Here is a 6000-nt window from a genome sequence, read left to right as displayed (position 1 = left end):
ATGATCTATTTTCCAAGCAATCTGGATAAGGGTTTCAGCAACTCCTTTCTTCTCTTTAACATTAGAGATTCACATATAAACAAACTCCTTTTATATCTGTAGCCTCTAAAATCTTTACACAAATGAGAAAGGCAATGTAGGAACCCAGGAGGCGTTTAAGTTGTAGTAAAAAGTAGAGCCACAGAAACTCCATTGCTTCATTTAATCAGTGGCATGTTCTGTTCCCGGTGTGAGCCAGCCCATTAAAATGAGGGAGTTATATTTAGACACAGCACCGCAGTGAAAGAACTCATGTGTTCCTCCAGGAATATTGATTCCACCCTTGAATTTCAGCCTGAGGTTTAATTCTTCCTTTCTCTACTCGCCATGCAAATCCTTCCTTCTTCATTCAAATCATTGGAAATCACTCCTTCTTCATTCAACTCATTTCGACAGACATCATTTGCTTCTTAATTAATTTCTTTCCAGTCACAGATATGGTTAGCCTAGCGGCAAGCTCATTTAGGAGCTTCCAGCCTGGAGATCGCAGCCTGTGCCCATGTGTCCCAGGCTCTGCCAGGCAGAAGGGAATGTCAGAGCCTCAGAAACATTGTATTGCAGGTCCAGGGTGACTCACTGCACTCCTGGTGATGGGCTGAGGCTCAGAAACGCTCACCGAGCATGGAGTGAAGCCGTGACCGTGCCCCACAGCCACACCAGACTCCCTGGATCACCGACTCTGCTAATCATTTCTTTAAGTGATTAGCGATTGGCAGCCACCACAGCAAAGCTCATCCCTCAGTTTCCTTACCTGTCAAGTGAGCATGTAACCACCGGATGGAAGTGCGGAGGTGTGGAATGGAAGTGTGGTAATGCTGAAGGATAAACTCCAGAAAGGCTGGGATTTTACCCCCTTCCATTCATTGGTGTCACTCTAGCATCTAATACCTATGATTCATGTGTATTTGCTGTCAATGTGTGTATACACATACACATGCAAACAAAGCGTAATGAATTAGATATGCTAATGCTATACTGTCTCAAAGCCAGCGAGTTTTATTTTTAGAACCAGCTTGTAAGTATATTGTTTATTATTGTTGCTCTTGTTCTTGTAATTAGGAATGAGGAAGAAAAGCAAGCTAAAAAACTTGCTAAAATGTGATGTGTAGAGAAATTTTGAACACAGGTTTGTTGGTCCAGCTCCAAAGATCTTAACTAGAGAACATTAGTACCATCTATGGAGCGAAGCAGCCTGAGACCCAGACGGGGTCAACGCATTACTAAACGGCAGCCAAAGAAAGTAGTAGAGCCAATGACGCAGCGTGTCTGTTTGATGAAGAGCCAGAAACACAAAATGTGAACATTTCAGGTCCTCAGTTTTGCTCGAAGCTCTGTCTCTTTCTGCTCTGTGCTCTGCCTTGTGTCTTCTACAGTAATGAGAAGCTAAGGAAAATTGTGACGCATGGAAATACTACACAACACTCAGGAAAGAAACTAATTTTTAAAATATTGAGTACCCTGCATCAACTAACATCAGATATCTTTTCCAAATTACAGTCCTAAAGTAGACTTCTGAGGACACTGTCAAGGTAAGGAAGCAACTTTGCATCTCGTGTGAGTTAAACTCCATTACTCCAAGTTGTCACATCTTCCTTGCAGCCTTCAGTGCGAACGTTTCATTTGCTGGTAAGTTTTCCCTGCCCCAAGGTTTACTGCTGAATTTACCATCATCTTCACCCCACCGCCACCCACTGTCTTTGAACACAGATGAGCTGAAGTTTACAAGCAGTGGCTGGGAAATAAAAGTGAAAGAGAAGCAAATATCGAATGTCATTGCAATCTAAATGGGCTTCAGGATCACTATTCCCTACCATGGCACCCCCAGAAGAAACCCTGCCACGTGCAAACTCGAAAAGACCGAGAGCCCTCGTCCGTAAGGAAGATCATGCGGTACACGCGTGCTTCGCCGCTTCGCTGTTTATTCCACACAAAGGCCAGCTGCTGGGGTTGCCTGCCCTTCCTCCCTCCATCCCTGGACAGTCATGTGATAGCCACACCACACCTGCCACTGAACTTCCTGCAGTCCCGGGCGGCCCGGGGAGCAGGGGACAGGGCGATGTGTACCCCTCATGTTTGAAGCAGCAGGTGACCAGTCATGAGCCACAATCTGGGCCTACATCCAAGCCTGCTCTGGCACCAACTTAGTGAAAGGGGCGATGGCATGGCTGAGGCACCGTTCAGGACACCCAGCCCCGGCTCAATGGCAGAGGAGAAGCTGCAATGCGTGAACATCTCAAGCCAGGGCGTCGGCTTCACCGCAGGGCCTGGAGACCAAGATGGCATCTCAGAACACAGGTTGATCTGGTTTACGAATTGTTTTCCAGGAAGAACTCAAACCAGGAAAAATATAAAGCTATTGAAATAATATAGAAGTGAGCTGCATATACAAGTATTGTTGGCAGCTATAATAAAAATGGAACACATTTGAAAAACATTTAGAATGCTTTTAAGAATGACTATGAAAGTGTTGAATATTGATTAGAAAACTGGATGTCTCAAATATTACCTCTAGCACACCACTTACCATTGTTTCCTGTGATAATCATTGGGCTATCTGCTGCTATTTTAGGGGTATCATAAATGGCTAGACAATCTCAGTATGTTCCACACTTTTTTTAGTGTGACATGTCATATCTAGGACAGCACCACTGAGTTATCCCTGACCAGTGTTTTAAGAGGCTCAGAGAGCTGCAAAGAAAAGTTCAGAATGAGGAGAGCTGAAAGGTCAGCAGAGGCTAGCGCTGGGAGTTGGAGCGTGTTGAGAAAGACCAGGCCTTTTCTTATTCTCTTCTTTCCAGCTTTATTTGTTTCTGTTTGCCTTCATTCACAATTTCAACAGCAAATGACAGCTTAACAGAAGACTGAGGAAAGGCCTTCTTAATAACTCCACCTTCTTAATAACTGAGTTCTTTAGTAACGGACTATGTCTAAAAACTTGTTTCATGATCATTAAGTAGCTGTACCAAGAGATTTCAGTTCACCGTGTCAACTTATGAGTACAATGTATCTTGAGACTCCTGGGTTGTTTTTTTCTTTTTGCACATGAGAATTATTACTACCTTTGTAGCTTCAATGTCAATATAAAATGGAAATCTTAGATGAGATTTCTTCTGCCCTGTAGTCACCTTGCTTTTGTCCCAAGGAATTTTATCAGTATAACAAATAAATGCAATGTAACGTTGGACAGCATCATCCTTCACACAGGGATCTTCATACACGTGATGCCGTGCATGTTTTCTAGCCTGGGGTAGAAGAGATAAGAACTTCCCTTTGCTACCTAAAGCATGCCACACAATTTTTATTTGGGGCTGCAGATGTGCTCGTATATTTTTTATTCCATTTTCCAGCTGGCCGCGTTCCAGTTCTCAACCTTTATAGCATCAGTAACATATACCAGGAAGTGTTATTTACATTTTTACATTTTACATATTTACATTACATTTTTTTTCTTAAAGGGGCCCTTCCCCCTGGAAAAGCCAAAGGGGATTTTAAAAGAAACCCCTCCGACAGCACCCAAGCACCCACGTCACACTTACAGATGACGACCCAAATTTCTAATGCAATGATGAGGTAGGCAGGGAGATTGCAGGCTGCTCACTTGTAAAAACCATGACACCCTGGTGTTTGTTCTTCCACTCAAATTATTCTTCTAACGCCAAGGTTTGGTTAAGAAGCCAATGGTCTGACTGTAATGAAAGGTAACATGGCATACTTGTGTATGATGAGGGGTGAATAAAAATAAGATCCACCAGTTTCTCTCTCCATCCTTCTTTCTGTGCACAAACAACTCAGGACTGGCCCCGCTCGTTAAATACTGCAAAGAAGAACCCGTGAAGAGAGAAGGAAGAAAGCGGACTTCACAGGACAAAGGGCAGGACTCTACCTTGCGTCAGCTTCTTGGTGTTTATGTCTGCTTAAAAAGAATGGCAAGGCTGATAAAAATGGATGTTCCTTGGCCGTGAAGGCAGTGTCCGCGATTAAACACAGGTTACAGGAGACAAGAACAGACTGGGTGTTTGTTATCGCGTCTGTCTCAACCAGGACAACGGGTGCAAGAAACAGAAAGAATGGCCCGGGAGGACGAGCATCCAGAGCAGCTCACAGAGTACTCCATCCACCACCGAGACAAGATGCGCAACCGACCGGCAGCGTTGAGGTGAGAATTCAGAGAAGCCACGTGTTGAAGGACTGAATCTCGGAGTGTTTGTTGGAGTGCGGGCGGCCTGCAGGCAGCCAGTCGTTACAAAGGCCTGAAGCGCAAGTACACTTGACACGGCTAGGAAACAGGCCAGAGGGGAAAGAAAGAACAGAGTGCCAACAAACCAACTCAGCCCCAACGAGAGCTGAAGTGAGACGCCATGTCCGCTGGAGACAGGAGATGAACACAGGGACACGTGGCATGGTGCCTGAGCGGCCCAGACCTACACAGGGTCAGGTGAGGGGTCCGGCTCCCTATCATCCAAGTCCCCGGCCTGCCTCCTGGGACTCAGGCTCATCCATCACCTGGGAGGTGGGGGCCTCACCAGCCACCGTGTGGCCAAGATGGCACCGGCCAGACCCGATCTCCCCCGTTCAGAACAAAGACATCTCTGAATGATGATGTTCTTGCACCTCAAACAAAGAGCAACGACATTAAAGCTGCAAGGTCAGCTGAGGATCTGCAACATGAGATGTTTGTAGATAACAGGCCATGAGCAGCAGACACACATGTGTGGTGAAAAGATCCCCACGAGGGAGGCTGAGACACAGGAAGCCCAGGAGCCCAGGGGTCAGGTGGGCGCAGAGCTTTAAGAAGCCAAAGGAACTTAGTCCTGGGGACATAGGGGAAAAACAACAACAGAAAGCAAAACGAAGTCTAAGGCAGCAGAAAGGTGGAGATGGTGTCTAGACTCCTGTGAGGACAGAGCCTGCTGTCCTTTACGATGGAAGATTTCGAATCTGTGTCCACAGTGGTACTAACTGCATGTGTGAGATGAAAATTTCTGTTAAAGGGCATGCGGCCGGGTGTGGGTGTACACACCTGTGATCTCAGCTACTCAGGGGGTTGAAGTCGGGGGGTCACGAGTTTGAGGCCACCACTTTGTGTCTCAAAAGAAATATTCAAATACAATAATTAAATTAAAACTTTTTAAAGGTGTAGAACACTTTCTTAGGATCACTGAGTCCCTGGGCTCAATCTTTAATGCTAGAAATAAAATGATTTTTTAAATAATAATAACAATAGCTGCAACGTAGAGTACGTTTTCTATTTTACATAATTCTTTCTGTTTTTTTTTCTTTTTTGCCAGTTGTGGGTCTTGAACTCTGGGCCTGGGCACTGTCCCTCAGCTCTTCAGCTCAAGGCGAGCACTCTACCACTTCAGCCACAGTGCCACTTCCAATTTTCTAGTGGTTTATTGGAGATAAGACTCTCATAGACTTTCCTGCCCAGGCTGGTTTTGAACCACGATCCTCAGATCTCAGCCTCCTGAGTATTAGGATGACAGGCGCGAGCCACCAGCACCCGGCTTATTCTTTCTGGTTTCTAATATGCATGATTTGAAAATGGTTCTGCAATTGCTCTGTGTGGCTTCTCAGTCACCTCACACCATGAACCCACACAGAAGGACTGCTTCCGCTCCATCCTCAGGACAGACCTGGCCTGTGCGTTATCTGGATGGGGATTGTTTGCCGTTCTAAAGATCTGGGCATGCACTTGATATGACCTTGTCTTCGTTCACTCATTGACTGGAGGCTTTATTATTATGTTTTCTTCATGCTGAATAAAACATAAATTATTCTTAGCACATTTTATGATAAATGCCAAGGCCTGGAGGAAAAGCCATGGAGTTTGAAAACCAGGATGGGAAGGGTCATTTATTATTTTCGGGTGATTTTTTTCCCTGGGTGCTTCTTGTCCACTCAGGCTGCTATACGAAAATACCCAAGGCCGGGAAGCTAAAGCCCAGGCATTCCATTCCT

The sequence above is a fragment of the Dipodomys merriami genome, unplaced genomic scaffold, assembly GCF_024711535.1.
Source record: "Dipodomys merriami isolate MVZ:Mamm:240054 unplaced genomic scaffold, mDipMer1.0.p SCAF_122, whole genome shotgun sequence".
NCBI classification, from domain to species: domain Eukaryota; kingdom Metazoa; phylum Chordata; class Mammalia; order Rodentia; family Heteromyidae; genus Dipodomys; species Dipodomys merriami.
Note: the sequence above shows the minus strand (reverse complement) of the source record.